Genomic DNA, 21,102 nt, shown 5'->3' on the forward strand with positions numbered 1-21,102 from the left:
AACCAGTGACCTTCTTGCTGTGAGGCAACAGTGCTAACCACTGATCCACCGTGTGACCCCATCTAAAGATATTAATGTTGTTATTCAAAGTGCACTGAAAAGGAGCCGTGAGATCAACTTGAGCAAATGATTCAACTTGTTACACCTAACCAAATTAACCCTTTCAGCTAAATTTGAGCAGCCTGGTGGCCAATCTTCATTGACTGCACATTCCACCCATAAGAGCAGAGTGTGACGGTTTAATCAGCAGAGTAATTGTACAGTTTTGCTTTAAATATTGCAATGCACACAATATTATAGGGACATATTAGAGTTCAAAATAGTGTCATGTTGACAATGTGCTAACAACTTTCTAAAACATGCTAGACAATTAATAGAACATTATAACAACAAATCATGTGCTAAAACACGCTAATATGTTAAGACACATTTACATGTCAAGTATGCTAACTAAATTTGTGTATTTACCCTTGTTAGCATCATTCCAAAACTGCTAACATCATGAAATATATCATTTGAGACCTAATTTTGAACACAGTGCTCAAGCATCGAAATATTTCAGTGCATTCATTTAACTTCAAGATGCTAAAACATGTTAAGACACGCTAGCAATGTGCTAGCAAGTTGCTGAACATATTGCGAAAATGCTAGCAATATGTTAAAATCCAACCAACTTCACAAAGCATGATAGCAACATGTTAAATCGTGCTATTAGCATGCTAAATCGTGTTAGCAATGTTCCCACAATGCTAAAACATGTTAAGACACATTAGCAATGTGCTAGCAAGTTGTAGAACATATTGCGAAAATGCTAGCAATATGTTAAAATCTAACCAACTTCACAAAGCATGATAGCAACATGTTAAATCGTGCTATTGGCATGCTCAATCATGTTAGCAATGTTCCCACAATGCTAAAACATGTTAAGACACACTAGCAATGTGCTAGCAAGTTGCTGAACATATTGCGAAAATGCTAGCAATATGTTAAAATCCAACCAACTTCACAAAGCATGATAGCAACATGTTAAATTGGTCGATTAGCATGCTAAATCATGCTAGCAATGTTCCCACAATGCTAAAACATGTTAAGACACACTAGCAATGTGCTAGCAAGTTGCTGAACATATTGCGAAAATGCTAGCAATATGTTAAAATCCACCCAACTTCACAAAGCACGATAGCAACACGTTAAATCGTGCTATTAGCATGCTAAATCATGTTAGCAATGTTCCCACAATGCTAAAACATGTTAAGACACACTAGCAATGTGCTAGCAAGTTGCTGAACATATTGCGAAAATGCTAGCAATATGTTAAATTGATTGATTGCACATTCCACCCGTAAGAGCAGAGTGTGAAGGTTTAATCAGCAGAGTAATTGCACAGTTTTGCTTTAAATATTGCAATGCACACAATATTATAGGGACATATCAGAGTTCAAAAGAGGAAAAAATTCTTGGTGCGCGACTTGCTGGCGCATCTGTGACCAGGGTAATGTGATTCAGGGTAATGTCAGCAAACCACCAAGAAGGTTGAACCACACCTAATGGGACTAACTGTGGATGCAAGAGGAAGCTATCTGAAATGGATGTTCAGGTGCTAAACCCAATTGTATCCCAAAAAGCAAATCTGCCTGACTCACTGCAGAAATAAATGTGCACCTCGACTCTCCTGCTTCCACCAAAACTGTTGGTCTGGAGCTCCACAGGGTCAGTATACATGGCCAGGCTGCTACAGTCAAACCTTTGGTCACTTGTGCCAATCCCAAACGTCAGCTTTAATGGTACCAGCAGTGAAAATCTTGGTCTGTGGACAATGTGAAGCATATATTGCTCTCTGACAAGTCCACCTTCACTGTTTTTCCCACATCCGCGAGAGTTACGGTGTGGAGAACCCCAAAAGAAGTGTACAACCCAGACTGCTGATGCCCAGAATGAAGCGTGGGGTGGATCAGTGATGGTTTGGGTTGCAATATCATGGCATTCCCTAGGCCTAGTACTTGTGCTAAAAGGGGTATCACTGCCAAGCACTACCAAAGCATTCTAGAGCAGTGTTTCCCAACCCTGTTCCTGAAGGCACACCAACAGTACACATTTTCAACCTCTCCCTAATCAAACACACCTGAATCAACTCAGCAGAACATTAGAAAAGACCCTAAAACCTGACACGAATGGGTCAGATAAGGGAGACATACAAAATATGTACTGTTGGTGTGCCTCCAGGAACAGGGTTGGGAAACACTGTTCTAGAGGACCATGTGACCCAATGGGTCAAACATTGTGTCATGAAGGCGGTGCTGTGCATCAGGATGATTATATACCAATACAGCAAGACTGGAGACAGAGTGATGAACATGAAAGTAAAGTTGAACATCTTCCATGGCCTGCACAGTCACCAGATCCAAATATTATTGAGTCACTTTGGGGTGCTTTGGAGGAAATGTTTTCCTCCACTAGCATCACGTAATGACCTGGCCACTATTCTGCAAGAAGAATGGCTCAGAAACCCTCTGGCCACTGTGCAGGACTTGAATCTGTCATTCCCAAGACCAGTTGATGCTGTATTGGCTGCAAAAGGAGGGCCTACACCAGTGGTGTAGTCCTTGCTATACGCATATATACTCAGTATGCCTACTTTTTTCCATGAGCGGTTTGGGTATTACGACTTCTGAGGATCATACTCTCGGTATACTCACTTGTTTTGGTGATTGGACTTCCCTAATTTTTGTGTATTGAGTATTTGAGTTTTTCGAAGATCACAACAAATCAGCTGAATGATGTCTCGCTGAAATGTTTAAGTAAAATGATAAAACAGCATGGGCGTCGCTTTAGCCGTCCTATATTTCCATTTAGCCCCCCTAACACCTTTGCGATTACCTGTACACTACTAAATGATCGCCTCAGTCCCCTTTAAATTTATTAAAAAATGGCGGCAGAACCCTGCTCCTGAACTCGTTTTTTAGTTAGTCAGGAAACCACAGCTGTGCAGTGTGTGTGTGTTTATATGTATATATATTCAAATGAATCAAAGATACATTGACTTTCGTCGTTTCTTTACCTACTTTTAAAATTTGGATTGGGTGGGTAATAGTACACCACCTATTTTTTTAAGACTACACCACTGGCCTACACCATACTAATGAATTACTGTGGTTTCAGTTTCATTGTCCAATTCCCATGTACATGTAAAAAAACATAACTGACCACAAATCATTGAACAAACTTCCTTAAAGAAGGAAAATCTAAATTGTTTCTGAGAAGACATGCATGATCAAACTGAAGAGTGTTTAAAGTTGACTCTCAGCCTATGTGTGTTTTTCATAAGCCTGCATATTCACGATCATTATAAAGGCATGTTCGGCATCATTCACAGATTGCAACTAACCAAATGATAATGTTTGTTGTGTAATTTCACCTGACACATTAGTTTCCTGTAGCTTGTTTCTTGTAAACCTGATCTGAAGCGGCCAGCGCAATATATGGAGACAGACATTATTAAACATGTATGATTTTGAGGTGTCACTTACCGTTGGAACATCTGTGGTAAATGCTGATAGCTTTATCCTAGAGGCCGATTTAAAGATTTTTACTTCACTGTTTATAAATGTGCGGCATTTAGATTTATTTACAAATTACATTTTACCTTAGGCTCACATCATTTCAATGCACTATGAAATCAACATGTTAGAAACTTGCCACAATATGACAAAAACTTGCTAGCATCTTGCTAAATCATTATAAACATTCTAGCAACATGGTAAAAACGGTAATAGCTTGTTAAACACATTAACATTGTAATAAAATCATGTTGACAATGTGCTAACACCTTTCTAAAACATGCTAGACAATTAATAGAACATTATAACAACAAATCTTGTGCAAAAGCACGCTAATATGTTAAGACACATTAGCATTTACATGTCAAGTATGCTAACAAAATTTGTGTATTTACCCTTGTTAGCATCATTTCAAAACTGCTAACATCATGAAATATATCATTTGAGACCTAATTTTGAACACAGTGCTCAAGCATCGAAATATTTCAGTGCATTCATTTAACTTCAAGATATTAAAACATGTTAAGACACGCTAGCAATGTGCTAACAAGACACACAAGACTCTCCTATAAATGAGCACTGGTTGTATGATTGCCAGACCTATGGTTTCTGTGCAGTGTTGCCGAAAGTGCCAGGAGTAAAATTGTTACTATTGTTATTTTTTTTATTCTATATAGCAAAGCATTTTATTTATTTATCTATAAAACAGGGGCATAGATTTAGGGTAGACGGAGGGGATGCGTCCCCACCAATATCCACTGACCATTGAAATGCCCCCACCAATAATTAAATCCGCTGTCAACGTTAACTTAGACACGCAGAAAGGGTTAAATGACGTTCTCTCCTCGAGTCCTCCCGCCCCCAAAACACATATGGACACATTATTGTTAGCATACTATTTTAAGTTCAAGTTAAATTTGTTTATTTACAAATGTGCATTTAAACTGTAAGTTTTATATTACAGTTTTATAACTAATGAAAATTTTGAATAAAGAAATATTGAAGAGAAACTTATTTTTAAAATACAAATTTATTATCATCTATCATTACATTTTTTTTTCTAGAAATCTATTGAAACTTGTTTTAAATTAAAAACTGATGCCTATATGTAAATAAAAAACTGGCCAGCACATTCAACTTTCCTTAGTCAGAATTTGACCATTTGAATAATAAAAAATATTACAAATATGATTAATCCAACTTTTGGTCTTTCAAACCAGCCTTGGCTATGGGCCTGACTATTTATTTAACTTAATAAATTGTGTGAAGGGAGGATTAATTAATAATTTATTTTAATAGCAGTTATATAATTATTAGCATATATTTATATATATGCTAATAATTATATATATATATATATATATATATATATATATATATATATATATATATATATATATATATATATATATATATAATTATATGTTGCTATTAATTATACATATGGGGGGGGGGTTTCATTCACCCATCCCCACCAATGTCTAGTGCAAACCTACGCCCTTGCTATAAAAACATTTGGATTTATTTGCATTATTATTCATTATTATACAGTGCATTTATGCATTTTTGCATTTTATTTATTTTTATATGAAAAGTTCTCAACATTATAATCAAAATTCTAAACTTATTTTGTTCGTTTAGTTGGTGTCCAACAGTGTGTGGCTTATTATAACACCCTGTTACAACTAACCCTGCTGTGTCGAGTTTTCCCCAAAACTGGCTAACAGTCACTGAGTACGTTTACAAGGACACCAATAATTCATTTTTAATGCGATTAAGACTCTGATTAAGAGTCTACCATGTAAACAGCGATTTTTGATTAATTTAATCTGATTGAGGTCATAATCGAACTAAAGAGAAATCAAATTAAGACATGTGGAGTATGCCGATTTTAGTCGCATTATTGAAGTGCAGTACAGACATGTAAACACCTTTTTTGAACTAATATCATCATGTAGGATTTTCACGCCTTTTGCGACAGGATAGTGCACACAAATAAACACACACAAACACACACACACACGGCTGTTTGACACTTTTTGCACCTACCGAGTCAATGCAGACCACAGACACCTTCATCGTGAAATGCAGAGGTTTTTTTTTCTTCCATTCAGCATGCGGTATGAACTTCCATTAAAACAACACTCTTCCAGCAGTTTATAGTTGCATCCAATATCTTGTTTGTCACGGGGGGCATGCATGAAATGTTCCTTTACGAAAGCAAAAGTGCCAAACTGCAGTTAAAGTCGACAAATTAAAAATTAAACATCCGAAATTACATGAAACTCCGGAGGAAATGCGAATAGCGCGATCACGCAATGAGATTAATCGAATTATGTGATATAACATGTAAAACGGGACCATGAAAGGAACATTCAAAAAGTAACTCATGTAAACATCTTAATCTGTGTTTCTCATGCAAATTTCACCGAACTTTTTCAATAATTGGCAGGAAGACGTTTGTTGACACTGTGGTGAAAACCTCGGAAGCATGCCATGGTCAACCCTGAGCAAATACCTTAAAACTCTGTGTTACATTTTACTCCGCGTAACTTTGTGCGCCGCACTCTCCTAATCTTTTTAGTGTGTTAATGTTAGCAATGTTACAAAACGCTAACATGCTAAAACACACTAAACATATATTAAATATACAATTTGACACATATTTTTAAACAAAGAGTCTCAAATTCGATCATGCTATTACTAGCAAAGTTCAATAAATGCTAACATCCTAAAACACTCTAAAGGTATGTTAAATATACTATTTGATGCATAGTTTGACACTATGTTCAAGAAATTTAGCTCAGATGCTTTATTTAACATATTTTAGTGTATTTTAGCATGTTAGCATTTTAAGGAACATTGCTAACATGGATTAATAATATCATGATACAATTTGAGACTCTATGTGCCTCAATATTTAGCATATCGTTAGTGTGTTTTAGCAAAGTTCCTAAAATGCTAACATGCTAAAATAGATTTGTTAAATATACCATTTAATGCATGTTTGTGTCTTAAATTTTATCATGCTATTACTTAACCATGTTAGCAATGTTCTAATAATGCTAACCCTACTGAAAAAAACAGCTTAAACCAGCCTAGGCTGGTTGGCTGGTTTTAGCTGGTCTACCAGCCTGGTTTAAGAGGGGTTTGGGCCATTTCCAGGCTGGTTTCCAGCTATTTCCAACCTGGTCTTAGCTGGGCAGGCTGGAAAATGACCAGCTAAAACCAGCTTGACTAGCCTAGCCAGGCTGGGAGCCCAGCCAAAACCAGCTATGTCCAGCTTAAACCAGGCTGGTCAAGCTGGTTTTAGCTGGTCATTTTCCAGCTTGACCAGCTAAGAGCAGGCTTGAAATGGCTGGAAACCAGCCTGGAAATGGCCAAAATCCCTCTAAAACCAGGCTGGTCAACCAGCTAAAACCAGCGTAGGCTGGTTTAAGCTGGATTTGTCAGCAGGGAACATGCTGCTAAAACACACTAAATGTTAAATTTACCATCTGATGCATATTTGAGTATCAATTTTTTCATGCTATTATTAAACAATGTTAGCAATGTTAAAATGCTAACATGCTAAAACACAGTAAAGGTATGTTAAGCTTACATTTGGGGCATATTTGTATCAAATTTTATCATGCTATTATTAAACCACGTTAGCAATGTTAAAATGCTAACATGCTAACACACACTAAAGGTATGTTAAATATACCATTTGATGCATACTTGTAATTCTATATGTGTAATTCTTTTGTCTAACATTTTAAGAAATTCTTATTACATATCCCTTTGTCACATGTAACTTTACTGTATTTGTATGTGTGATGATGTGTTTTTTTTATTTTAGTTTGCCTTTTAAAATCGGGCAGGGGCAACAGATGAAAATTAGCCCTTGTGGCTAACTCTGGCTTATTTACAGTTTCACTGTTTACTAATGAGCATTGTCCCTGTTAAATTATTTCATGACAGTTATTAATAATACTACAATATGTAAGTTAGTGTAATTTAATGCTTATTTGTAAATATTTCCCTTTACTATACATTACTATAGTATTTTAAATGCGTAACACCTGGTTTTATTGGATTTTTTGTCTTTGCTGTTATATACTATAATGTGTTTCTGTTTGGTACAATATTATTAACAGTAAATAACTGGAGAATTCTGCCTCATATGATTCATTGACAGTTTTATTGATCACTAAGATATGAATGATAATTTAAGTTGCTTCGATTTAAAAATGAAAATTGCCAAAAATAGATTAAATGTAGCTAAGCTGCTTTTGCAAAGTAACTTTTAGCTTAGCTTGCTACATTTCCCAGGGTGTAGCTTTTAGTGTCGTTAAGCTACATTTTAAGTAGTGTAGCTAATAGCTTAGCTCACTACATTTTTCAAATAGCTTGCCCAACACTGTTAGGCCCAGTTTCACAAACAGGGCTTAGATTAATTTCTACAGGACTAAGCCTTAGTTAAATTAGGCTATTTAAGCCACATTTATAAAAATGGCCTTAGAAAAATATATTACTGTTGTGCACCTGGAGATAAAAAATGACACTGACGTATTTTAAGACATCTTATCGCAGCTTATTTTGAGTTGAGACAGCGCAAACATGCTATTTAATCTTGACTAGCCTTAAACCTTGTTTGTGAAACCAGGGGTTATTATGCTAAAGCACACTAAAGATATGTTAAGGATTATTTTTCATGCATATTTTTGAACATAGAGTCTCACATTTTATCATGCTATTATTAGCAAAGTTCAATAAATGCTAGCATGCTAAAACACACTAAACATATGTTAAGGATACCGTTTGATGCATATTATTCAATACAGTCTCAAATTTTATCATTATTTTACTATTATTAAACCCACATTAGCAATGCTCCTAGAAAACGCTAGCTATTTCACTGCATTAATGTGACTTCAGCAGCATCCTTAAACGCAAACAAGATCCTTCATGATTCTTTAAGGTTCGTGGCTATCCTGGCTGTAAGCAGAGTAGCAGACTGACTTAGAAACACAGTTTTTGGAGAGCAGCACATGCAGATCTGGCCGATCGCTCCGAGAACATGCGCTCTTGATGTGCTGCATTGAGTTTCACTGCTTTCCATTATTCAGAGGGCTCTGGCACAGCTATTCATGCCTGGGAACCAAATCCTCCTCCTGTCGCAAGCAGATCAACCAATCACAACAACAGCCCACAAACAACCACAGGCCACTGTGAACATCATATAATCAAATCATCTGCATGCAAAGATCGCAAGCAAAGATAGTTGATACTCAAACTGTCTGTACTTATATATACAGCAAGAACTGCAGTATAAACCTGTCAATTTTACACCTGTTTTAAGGCACATTATGTTCTCAGAGCAATCGGCCAGATCTGCATGTGCAGCATGGTGAAGCCCATCATGATTTTGCCAAATACGATGCGATCCTGGATTAACATCTATGTTGATCTTGGTAAGCTGGTTGGCTGGTTTTAGCTGGTTGACAAGCCTGGTTTTAGAGGGGTTTTGGCCATTTCCAGGCTGGTTTCCAGCTATTTCCAGCCTAGTCTTAGCTGGTCAGGCTGGAAAATGACCAGCTAAAACCAGCTAAAACCACCTTGACCAGCCTGGTTTAAGCTGGACATAGCTTGTTTTGGTTAGGCTCCCAGCCTGGCCAGGCTGGTCAAGCTGGTTTTAGCTGGTCATCTTCCAGCCTAACCAGCTAAGACCAGGCTGGAAATGGCAGGAAACCCCTCTAAAACCAGGCTGGTCAACCAGCTAAAACCAGCTAACCAGCCCAGGCTGGTTTAGGCAGTTTTTTTCAGCAGGGATTTGTTCTAAAATATAATTCATACCTATTCTTAACCCCTAAACCCAACCATAACTGTAAATTATTCCCAAAATCTGAGTGGAATAATAATTGAATAGTAATCATGTAAGTGTTTAAACCAGAGGTGGCAAAACTACGGCCCGCGGACCATATGCGGCCCGCTAAACACTTTCATCCGGCCCACAAGGGAGTTTTTAGAATGCTGCTTCTGAGTAACAGTTTGGTTTCAGAATTAGTAAATTAATGATGCAATACAAGTGAACGCCATTTGATGGTAGTATTGCACATGGTAAGGATAGTATAACCAGTAAAATTAGAACAAACTCTCAGATATTAGAACGCACTCGACCGTTAATGACTGAAAATGAGTCAGGCAAAAAAAAAATTGACTCTGAATGTCGTGTGTTTAAGGAAGAATGGACAATTAAATACTTCTTTACCAATATCGGACAGAAAGCGGTATGTCTAATATGCCAAGAAAGTATTGCTGTGTTTAAGGACTACAACCTAAGAGGCCGATCACACCGTTTCCAACATGAAAAAAGAAAGTGGTGCGCTTTTTTATGTCATTAGACTATGACTGAATTAGCTCGGTATTTTGCGAGAGTGTTACTGTTGATATTAACATAACTTTATTTTCAGGCTCATTGTTCACATTAACACACTCATAATAACATGACTTGGAATAACAAAGACTAAGATTCTTCTTCCGTTTTATCTCATAGTTTTATAATAATTGATATGAGCGCATTAATACAAGCTCAAATAAGGTTGTTGTGAATTTGACTCAAATTATATAATAATTGCTGGTTAATTGTGTTAATTTTTGTCATAGAATATATATTTTCCATGCATACATTCATTCATTCATTTTCTTTTCGGCTTAGTCCCTTTATTAATCTGGGGTCGCTGCAGCGGAAGGAACTGCCAACTTATCCAGCATTTGTTTTATGCAGCGGATACCTTTCCAGCTGCAACCCATCACTGGGAAACACATACACACTTATTCACACACACACATACACTGCGGACAATTTAGCCTCACCAATTCACCTGTACCACATGTCTTTAGACTGTGGTGGAAACCGGAGCACCCGGAGGAAACCTACGCGAACACGTTGAGAACATGCAAACTCCACATAGAAACGCCAACTGACCCAGCCGAGGCTCAAACCAGCGACCTTCTTGCTGTGAGGCGATTGAGCTACCCACTGCGCCACCGTGTCACCCCATTAAGTGTTGATGTTAAATGAATACTTGAAAATGAAATGATGACAATAGTTCTTTATGGTTACAACTGAATTAGTTACATATAACTATATAAAATGGCTACTATCGGTTGGGTTTAGGGAAGGAGGATGAAGGGGGTATCAGTCAGATACGTGATTCGTGAAAACAAAAACTGCAAATAAACGTAGCTCCTTTGGCGCTCTCCAGAAATGTAAACAGGGCTAAATTTTCAGAATAAGCCTGGATTGTAATGGAAAAATCACTGTAAATGGAAACGATTCTGTTGAATTATTCATCCTCAAGTTGAACAATAAAGAAGATTTTTAGCTCAAACCCTGATGCTTGATGATCCATTTTACAGTATGCAACTCTAAGACCAATCATTCAATTCAATTCAGCTTTATTTGTGTAGCGCTTATTCAATGTAGATTGTGTCAAAGCAGCTTCACATAAAAGGTCACAGTAAATAGGAACAGTGTAGTTCAGTTTGTAGTGTTTATCATACTTTTGTGTTTGTGTTATGTTGCTATTTTATGTCTTTATCATTTCTTCTTATTTACTTTATGGTTGTTCTGGGCCATAATGTATGGTGTTTATTATTTGGTTGTCAGCTTGCAATTTGTATCGTTGCATTTTGAAGTGAATCTTAAGGTTATTACCTGTATGTTGTCATGGATTGGTCAGGCTCTCACGACCCCCACTCACGAAGATCACCATCACCTGACTTCTAATGAGCACACAGCTGCATCACATTCACGAGCACCAGATAAAAGCACAGCACTCCAGTCGCTCATTGTCCGGGCTCGTCTCGACGAAAGCGGACAACTGAGCGACCACTCAGCGTAGTCATCCTCAGCTAAACAAACGATTTACTTACCTGTTCTCTTTGTATTCCTCCTAGTCTTCCTGGTCCTCCCGAATCGTCCTGTCTTCCAGTCCTTCCAAGTCTGTGTCATCCTCTGTCAGCTGTATCTGGTGTGTGCTGTCCATCCTCGTGTATTCCTGTTACCCAGCCACGGAGGAAAAGACCCCAACATCATTCCTGATCCTCCTGGCTATCCTTCATGTGCTCCTTGTTGTCATTCAATAAACACCCTAACGTTTCCTTACCTCTGTCTCCTGTCCGCTTCATAACAGAAGCCCGGACCCATAACGACGACAACATGAGCACCCTCGATCACTTTCAAGAGCTGGTGGACCAGTTGAAGCGGATTCTACAGCCACCAGCTCCACTTTCCAACGCACCACCAGCACCGAGCACTTCCGCCTCCACAGTTTCTTCTTCGGCCCTTCCTTCCAGTCCCATGGCCCGACCAGCGCCCTACTCAGGCGGAGCGGGGGAGTGCAATGGTTTTCTGTTACAATGTTCCCTCATATTCGAAATGCAACCTTCTCTATATCCCACAGATAAGTCAAAGATCGCCTACATCGTATCACTACTCTCTGGACCTGCACTTAAATGGGCTGAGACGATCTGGAACCAAGCCGGGCCGGTCATGAATTCCATCACTACCTTCACGGAGTATTTCAAAGAGGTGTTTGGACGTTCTGATGGGGAAGTAGCCGCTGGAGAGCAGCTGTATCATCTAAAGCAAGGTACTCTATCTACACAGGAATATGCTCTCCGGTTTCGCACTCTAGCAGCTGCAAGTGGATGGAATGAGAGATCGTTGTTGACCACGTACCGGCTCGGCTTGGAACCCACTCTCCGAATCCAGCTGGCCACATTAGATGATACAATGGGTCTGGAGAGATTCATCCAACATTCTCTCCGATGTTCCGATCGTCTCCGTTCCTATCAACAGGACACCATCACCCCCTCGTCTGCACTCCTCCAATCGCCTGAGTCAACAGCCTCTCCAGAACCAGAACCCATGATAATAGAGTCTGGAAGACTGACATCAGCGGAACGACAGAGGAGGCTGACCCGGGGTCTGTGTCTATACTGCGGTGTCAGTGGACACACCCGTATGGAGTGTCCCCTTCGTCCCATTCGGACTTCAGTGAGTGTATTCAGTACGAATATTGAACAATGTAAACCACTTACTACCACCGTACAAATAACTACTGCCTCTATTTCTCTCCTTGTCACAGCCCTCATCGACTCCGGGTCAGCAGGGAACTTCATCTCCCAATCCCTCTGTCGTCAACTCCACCTCCGTACTGAGGCGTCCTCGCATATATACCAGATACAACCGATAACCCAGTGCACTCGGTCTTCGACCCGTATCCATCGACAATGCGAAGACATCCTTCTTCAAGTGGGGCTGTTACATCAAGAGAGGATTCAATTTCTGGTTCTGGAGGGTGCAAATATGGACATCATTCTAGGGCGCCCGTGGCTGGTGAAGCACGATCCCATCATCTCTTGGGGCACAGGAGAGATAAAGAAATGGGGATCTGGATGTACACCTACCTGTTTTCCAAATCTCCCTCTTCAAGGTCGGAACCCCATTTCTTTGTTTGCAACATCGGTCGGGATGCCCTCCTCATCGGCAGTTCATACCACCTGAACACCGGGTAGATCTGATCCACTCCTTACATACCTCGCTAGGCACTGGACATCCAGGGATCAACAATACTCTCTCGCTAGTATCCCAACGATTCTGGTGGCCAAACATGGCAAGGGATGTGAGGCAATATGTTCAGGGCTGTAAGGACTGTGCCCAATCCAAGAGCCCACGTCATCTACCCGCTGGAAAGCTCCATCCCTTGCCGATTCCGAACCGTCCCTGGTCACACCTAGGAGTGGACTTTATCACTGATCTCCCTTCGTCAGAAGGTAATACCTGTATTCTAGTCATAGTAGATAGATTCTCAAAGTTTGTCAAACTAATCCCTCTGAAAGGTCTTCCCACAGCCTTTGAAACAGCCGACAATATCTTTAATCAAGTCTTCAGGTCATTTGGTATTCCAGAAGATATTGTGTCGGACAGAGGTCCACAGTTCATCTCACGTCTATGGAAAGCCTTCTTCAAGCTCCTAGGTGTGGCCGTCAGCCTCTCTTCTGGATATCATCCCCAAACCAACGGGCAGACAGAGAGGAAGATTCAGGAGGTGGGACGGTTCCTGAGGACCTTCTGCAGTGGTCACCAGAGCTCCTGGAGCCAGTATTTGGGCTGGGCAGAATATGCCCAAAATTCACTGCGGCAACCCTCCACCGGACTCACGCCATTCCAGTGCGTCCTGGGCTTCCAACCACCGCTCTTTCCCTGGGATGGCGAACCATCTGATGTCCCCGCAGTGGATCACTGGTTCCGGGAGAGCGAGAGAGTCTGGGACGAGGCTCATCAACATCTGCAGAGGGCAGTCCGTCGAAGCAAGGTAACCGCCGATAGAAGAAGGTCTGAAGAACCCAGATACACACCCGGACAAAAGGTGTGGCTATCCACCCGGGACATACGCATGCGACTGCCCTCTCGCAAGTTAAGTCCCCGATTTGTTGGTCCCTTCACCATCGTGGAACAGATTAACCCCGTCACCTACAAACTACAATTACCCTCTCACTACCGTATTCACCCTACATTCCACGTATCACTCCTGAAACCCTATCACGATCCTGTTCTTCCCTCCACAGAGCCTGACCACGAAGAGGAACCCCCTCCTCCACTGCTCCTAGAAGAAGGAGCCGTCTACGCAGTGAAGGAGATCTTGCGTTCCCGACGTCGTGGTGGCCAGTTGGAGTACCTGGTGGACTGGGAAGGGTACGGCCCCGAAGAAAGGACATGGGTTCCCAGAGCTGATATTCTCGATCCTAGTCTCATGGTGGAGTTTCATGAGAGCCACCCTGAGTTCCCAGCGCCTAGAGGCAGAGGGAGACCACCACGGCGTCGGAGGTGTCGGCCCTCAGGAGCGGGCCCTGGGGAGGGGGGTACTGTCATGGATTGGTCAGGCTCTCACGACCCCCACTCACGAAGATCACCATCACCTGACTTCTAATGAGCACACAGCTGCATCACATTCACGAGCACCAGATAAAAGCACAGCACTCCAGTCGCTCATTGTCCGGGCTCGTCTCGACGAAAGCGGACAACTGAGCGACCACTCAGCGTAGTCATCCTCAGCTAAACAAACGATTTACTTACCTGTTCTCTTTGTATTCCTCCTAGTCTTCCTGGTCCTCCCGAATCGTCCTGTCTTCCAGTCCTTCCAAGTCTGTGTCATCCTCTGTCAGCTGTATCTGGTGTGTGCTGTCCATCCTCGTGTATTCCTGTTACCCAGCCACGGAGGAAAAGACCCCAACATCATTCCTGATCCTCCTGGCTATCCTTCATGTGCTCCTTGTTGTCATTCAATAAACACCCTAACGTTTCCTTACCTCTGTCTCCTGTCCGCTTCATAACATATGTATTACAGATAATTACTGTTAAGGAAGATACAGATTTTTACTGTAGCATTTTTTTATCAATGAAATCACAGATATTTTTCATGGCACAGCACTTTGCTCCATTTTGATGTTTTAAAAGCACTTTATTGTACCCAAAAAATAAATAAAAAATTAGAAAAATCAAATTAGGCACACCTCAGCTCCAAATATATATTAAACAGAGTTCAAATAGATGCTCTTCTAAGCTTGAAACATCACCTATGGTAAGAATGTATATATATATATATATATATATATATAAATATATGCATATATATATATATATATATATATATATATATATATATATATATATATATATATATATATATATATATTTCACGAGTTCACACTTACAATAGTTTCAGAATAAAGTGTATTTGGCGTGCTGTCCCGGGGAGAGGGCTCTGAGCTCGGGGAAGACACCCAAACTCGAGTTATTCCTCTTATCAGGAAACAGAGAGGAATAGGGATTCAAGCGAAGTATCTAGCCCGGCCCCAGAACGCTCCCCCCAGGATTGTAATGCTTAAGAGGTGAGGTGACGGGGTGGTGGAGAGATGCTAAAGTCGTAAGATGCTGCAGGTAAGACAGCTTTGGTATATATAGGGGTATGGTCAGGAACTGATTGGATAATAGAATAATTGTCAATGACGTATTTGATACTGAAACTTCTGCGCGTGCTCCTCCCGAAATTTGTTTATAAAACATCACATATATATGGCTAAGTTATACAGGTAATAACCTTAATACACCTGAAACTTGTCTATAGCACTTGTTCACTGCTGCTCTTATAGTTGTGTAAATTGCTTCCTTGTCCTCATTTGTAAGTCGCTTTGGATAAAAGCATCTGCTAAATGACTAAATGTAATGTAAATGTAAATATGTATATATATATATCTTTTTCTGTGTTTTTGTGATTCAGTTTTTGTGGTAGTGCACCCACATTGAGCTTTTTGTCTAGATGTAAGCTCTTGGACTTTTTCTAATTTATTTTTTTAATTTAAAGTGCTTTATAAATAAATTTGAGTAGAGCTGAGATGCAAATGCAAACCTGAGCTGGCGCTGACAATGGAGAGTGAGGAAGTATCAGATATCCATCAAGTATTGTATTGTCCATCAAGATGCTACTGATTCTATATCCTGGATGATGCAACCTATTATTAAACATAAAAAAAGATTATGATCCATGTGTGCAATCTTACCCAGTTCATTTGACAGTGTTGTTAATTGATAATGGGTAATTAAATTACTGAAAAAAATAATAAACACCCAAAGAGGTGATATGGCCATGATATCAAGCAGTCTTTACACTTTGGGTAAGCATTATTTTCTAATAATTCAACAGACCCGAGTCAATTATTGTGCTTATATTATGGTTCCCACACCTAAAGCCACATTTCAGATGTTGTATTTCAGACATTCATTGCATTAACAGTCCACAATGTAGTACAAACCTGGAAAAATAACTCCATTGGGGCGTTTCTTTAAGAGCGTGACATCATGTGAAAACTATAACTGTGAACAATCCTGAGACATACAATGTTGTCATTATATTCTCTGACCAGGGTGTGTGCAAACGAATGGCATTTCCCTATAGTTCACAGGTGGGGCTTTACAAACCCAAGGGCCGATCTGAGTGTACACAGTGTGGGAATCAAAACCTTTTACTGATTGAGCAAGAATAGTAGGCTGAGGTGTTTAAAGCTCCACATATATCAGAAGAATTATATTTGACAGCCTTTAAATCATATTTGGATGTGTTGGAGCCTGATTTAGATGCTTATGTGACTCCTTATAAGTCTACTATTTAGCCAAGGGAGCCACAAATAATGAAAACCAATAATAAATCAGCAGCTAAAAGCCATGGCAAAAGCTGAAACCTTACAAAATCTGAACTCTTTGGCTTCAATATGTGGAGATGACAACATGTTTGCACAACTAAACATGACCTTATACAGAAACACCCCAAATGACTCTGCTATTTATTTTGGTTTGATTTATTTAACCTTTCCACCAGTAAGCTAGATTCCCCACATGAAAAAAATAATAGTAATTTATAGTAAATACTATCATATTTTTAAGCAATATTACTGTAAAAAATATGCAAATTAACAATTTTCTCTATTTGGAAAATTTGCATGTGTTTTTTTATTATTATTATCATTATATATTTATTCATTCATTTTCTTTTCAGCTTAGTCCCTTTATTATTCTTGAACTCCTGAACTCTTGGGATTTCTAATCTATTTGATCCTAAAGATCTGAGTGATCTGTTAGGTTTGTATTCAGTGAGCATATCTATAATGTATTGAGGTCCTAGGCCATTTAGTGATTTATAGACCAGTAATATACTTTAAAATCTATTCTGAATGTAACTGGGAGCCAGTGTAAAGACCTGAGGACAGGTGTGATGTGCTCTGATTTTCTGGTTCTGGTCAGAATTCTGGCCGCAGCTTTCTGGATGAGCTGCAACTGTCTGACTGTCTTTTTGGGAAGGCCAGTGAGGAGGCCATTACAGTAATCCACCCTGCTGCTGATAAAAGCATGAACAAGTTTCTCTAAGTCTTCACTGGAAACAAAGCATCTAATTCTTGCAATGTTTTTGAGATGATAGTATGCTGATTTACTAACTGTTTTGATATGACTATTAAAACTCAGATCTGACTCCAGAGTCACACCAAGATTTTTGACCTTATTTTTAGTTGTTTGACCCTTAGAGCCAAGGTACGCATTCACCTTGAGAACCTCATCTCTGTTCCCAAACGCAATGACTTCAGTTTTCTCTTTGTTTAACTGAAGAAAGTTTTGGCACATCCAATTGTTAATTTCATCAATGCATTGGCAGATGCAAAGACTTCTCTAATATGTTTAATAATTTATTTTTAAACCATCTCCAGGTTGGAGGAAAGTCCTTACCCAGAGTGGAGGAGTTCAAGTATCTTGGGGTTTTGTTCATGAGTGAGGGAAGGTTGGAGCATGAGATTGACAGGCAGATTGGTGCAGCTGCAGCAGTAATGCGGTCAATGAACCAGTCCGTTGTGATACCAGTTAGGGGTGGGCGGTACACCGGTGTCATAGTCATCACCGGTGTGACATTGCGCCACGACATGGATTTTCTAATACCGTCAATACCGTAATAAATCAATTATGCGCCTTGAACGGCTGCATTTACATCAATAATAGCTAATTCTAAATAATAAGGCATTCAATTTTCTTCAAACGTTCAGTTGTGGTCTGAATACCTGTCCTTATACTTCAAGGCTCGAAATTGCAACCATTTTGTTAGCATGTGCACCCGAAATTTAATCTATGCGCCCTCATAATATATTTGGGAGCATTTGTGTGTCTGAATATAATGGTTGTAGTGCAATCTGATTTGATTTTCTCTAAAAACTTGCTGAATCGCTCTACCCTGCTGCTGTATTAGTTCATATTAGCTGTTAGTCACTCAACGCTTCCCGCTGTCAGATAACAGGGAGCTTTTGTTACTGCAGGAAATGCAAACGACTGAAGAGTGAAAAGTGCACAGGTTTGCAAACCTCACCTAAAGTTATAATAATAATAATGGCACAGATGACAGCGATCATGACATGAGGTAAATGTTGATCCGCCAGCTGAGATCAATCGAGTGTTTTCGGAGAAGGTGCCCGAATCTCGATGCGTTGCATTCACCGCGTGTTCAGCGCAAATGTTTGCTAAATATAAAATCTAACACTGTACACATCATCGCCAAAGAAACTCACCTTTACTAAGTTTACACTGAAACTATGGCTCATAACAAAGAGCGGTATTGCGCTGGTGGTCATCGCGAGAATCCTGCTCTGTCTGCTCATAAATTGGTGCGGCTGACTCGCCTGCTTTATTCCACCAACACAGAGAAATGAAGATCAGCTCATAACGAGACTGAGCATTTACAATGACCCAAACCAAAACTTAAAGAGTGATAGAAGTGAGACTTTCTTTTGTCCGTTCTTCCTTGAGATGTATATTATTTTTCTATTGAAAGTAATACCATGATATTATACCGTCACCGTTCAAAAGATGAAAAATACCGTGATATTAATTTTAGGTCATATCGCCCACCCCTAATACCGGTCAATCTATGTTCCTACTCTAACCTATGGTCATGAGCTTTGGGTCATGACCGAAAGGACAAGATCTCGGATACAAGCTGCCGAAATGACAGGGCGCACCCTTATAGATAGTGTGAGGAGCTCCCTGAGAGGAGCTCACAGTAGAGCCGCTGCTCCTCCACATCAAGCGAAGTCAGCTGAGGTGGCTTGGACATCTGTTTCAGATGCCTCCTGGACATCTACCTAGGGAGGTTTTCCAGGTATGTCCCACCGGGAGGAGACCAAGAGGAAGACCCAGGACACGCCGGAGGGACTATGCATCTCGGCTAGCCTGGGAACGCCTCTGGATCCCCCCGGAGCAGTTGGAGGAAGTGTCTGGGGAGAGGGAAGTCTGGGGTTCTCTCCTAAGACTGCTGCCCCCGCGACCCGGCCCCGGAAAAGCGGATGAAAATGAATGAATTAATAAATGAATTTTTGAATGAACGCTGCTGTGCATTATTTCCCAAAGTATTTGTTTTGATAATAGGTGAATATGTAATTATGATCAAGAATTTTGTGGCCTCATGAATCTTCGTGCCATTAATATTTATTGCCATTTTATTACCATTATTAAAAATAAAAATAACACTTCCATATGTATATACATATACATACATACATACATATATACATGTTAAACTGTAGAGTTGAATTTTCAACATTAAAATTTGACAGAGCAGAGATCAACATTCCATAATGCAGTGTTTCATGTTTTGTTCAGTTCATGTTTTGGATGTCTCCCTCATCTGACTTATTAACTTCAGGTTTTGGAGTCTCTTCCAATGTTCTGATGAGTTGTTTCCAACCCAGGCTCATTCTGAAAACGTAGTCCCGAGGACATTTCTGGAGACCGCGAATTATGTAGCCGGAGGTACGTTTGGCTGCATTTAATTTATTAAGCGAACGCTGCGGGGGCGGTATGACGCCGTTCCTTTTAGTGCTTACCGGCTGACCGCTTACCTTCGTGTGGAGGGCTTTCCCACTGCAACCAGTTTGTCCGGTTAGCTCGTCCTGTATGTCGGCGGACTCGAGACGCAGAGAGGAACTGACCACGACGACCGGGTTCGAGTCCGGGGAAGAGCGGTTCCAGAAATCAGGTAAGACTAAAACAGAATCCATGAAATAAAGCGAAGAGGTTCATAACAGGGTGAGAATGTGGTAAAATCAGAAAACGTGGTAAAAAAAAATCAGACGAGGGCTTTCTTTTTCTGGACAGCTTTTGTAAATTGTTGGTTGGGTTTAAGGCGGGCGGGTCAATCGGTAAAATTGGTTGGGTTCAGTGAAGGAGGAGCGTAGGTTGGCCTGCCGATTGGCCAGTCGCCCAGTCAATCATTCAGCCAGTCAGACAGACAGACAGTTCTACAGCGGCCTCTGGTGGGTTTACGCAAGAACTGCACTCGCGGGAGACATCTGAGAAGCGAAAAAGCGCACACAGCGGACTCTCGTGGATTCGCGAATACCAAAAACTGCAAAAATACGTACCTCCCGGGACGTATTTTGCGGTCTCCAGAAACGTCCTCGGGACTATGTTTTCAGAATGAGCCTGGGTTGGTTGTTTCAGGTGTGTTTGATTAGGGAGAGAATGAAAATGTGTACTGTTGGTGTGCCTTCAGGAACAGGGTTGGGAAACTCTGTGCAATTCACAACCGCAAATAAACTGAAAACACATGTGAATCACAAAATATGGAAATTAATTGATATTTTTTTGTACATGCTATTACATTTAGCCGTTATCTTTTATATTCACTTTTTACATAATATTTATAGATGTTTTTGTCATTATAAAATTAATAATTGTCAGTGATAACTGAGATCAACTTACATATTACTTGTGCAGAAGGTTTATTTATTGTCACATTATGCAAACGGCATAAAATACAAGTCTATTTTTAATGCTAACCATGCAAATAACAAATAAAACCCCCATATATTGCACTGTCAGCCTTAGCAATGGGTGAATGACATCACTTAATTCATCGGTTTTGTTAGCTTTCCATAACAATAAATATCTCAGTAACAGACA

This window comes from Danio aesculapii, chromosome 16, assembly GCF_903798145.1.
Source record: "Danio aesculapii chromosome 16, fDanAes4.1, whole genome shotgun sequence".
In the NCBI taxonomy this organism is placed as follows: domain Eukaryota; kingdom Metazoa; phylum Chordata; class Actinopteri; order Cypriniformes; family Danionidae; genus Danio; species Danio aesculapii.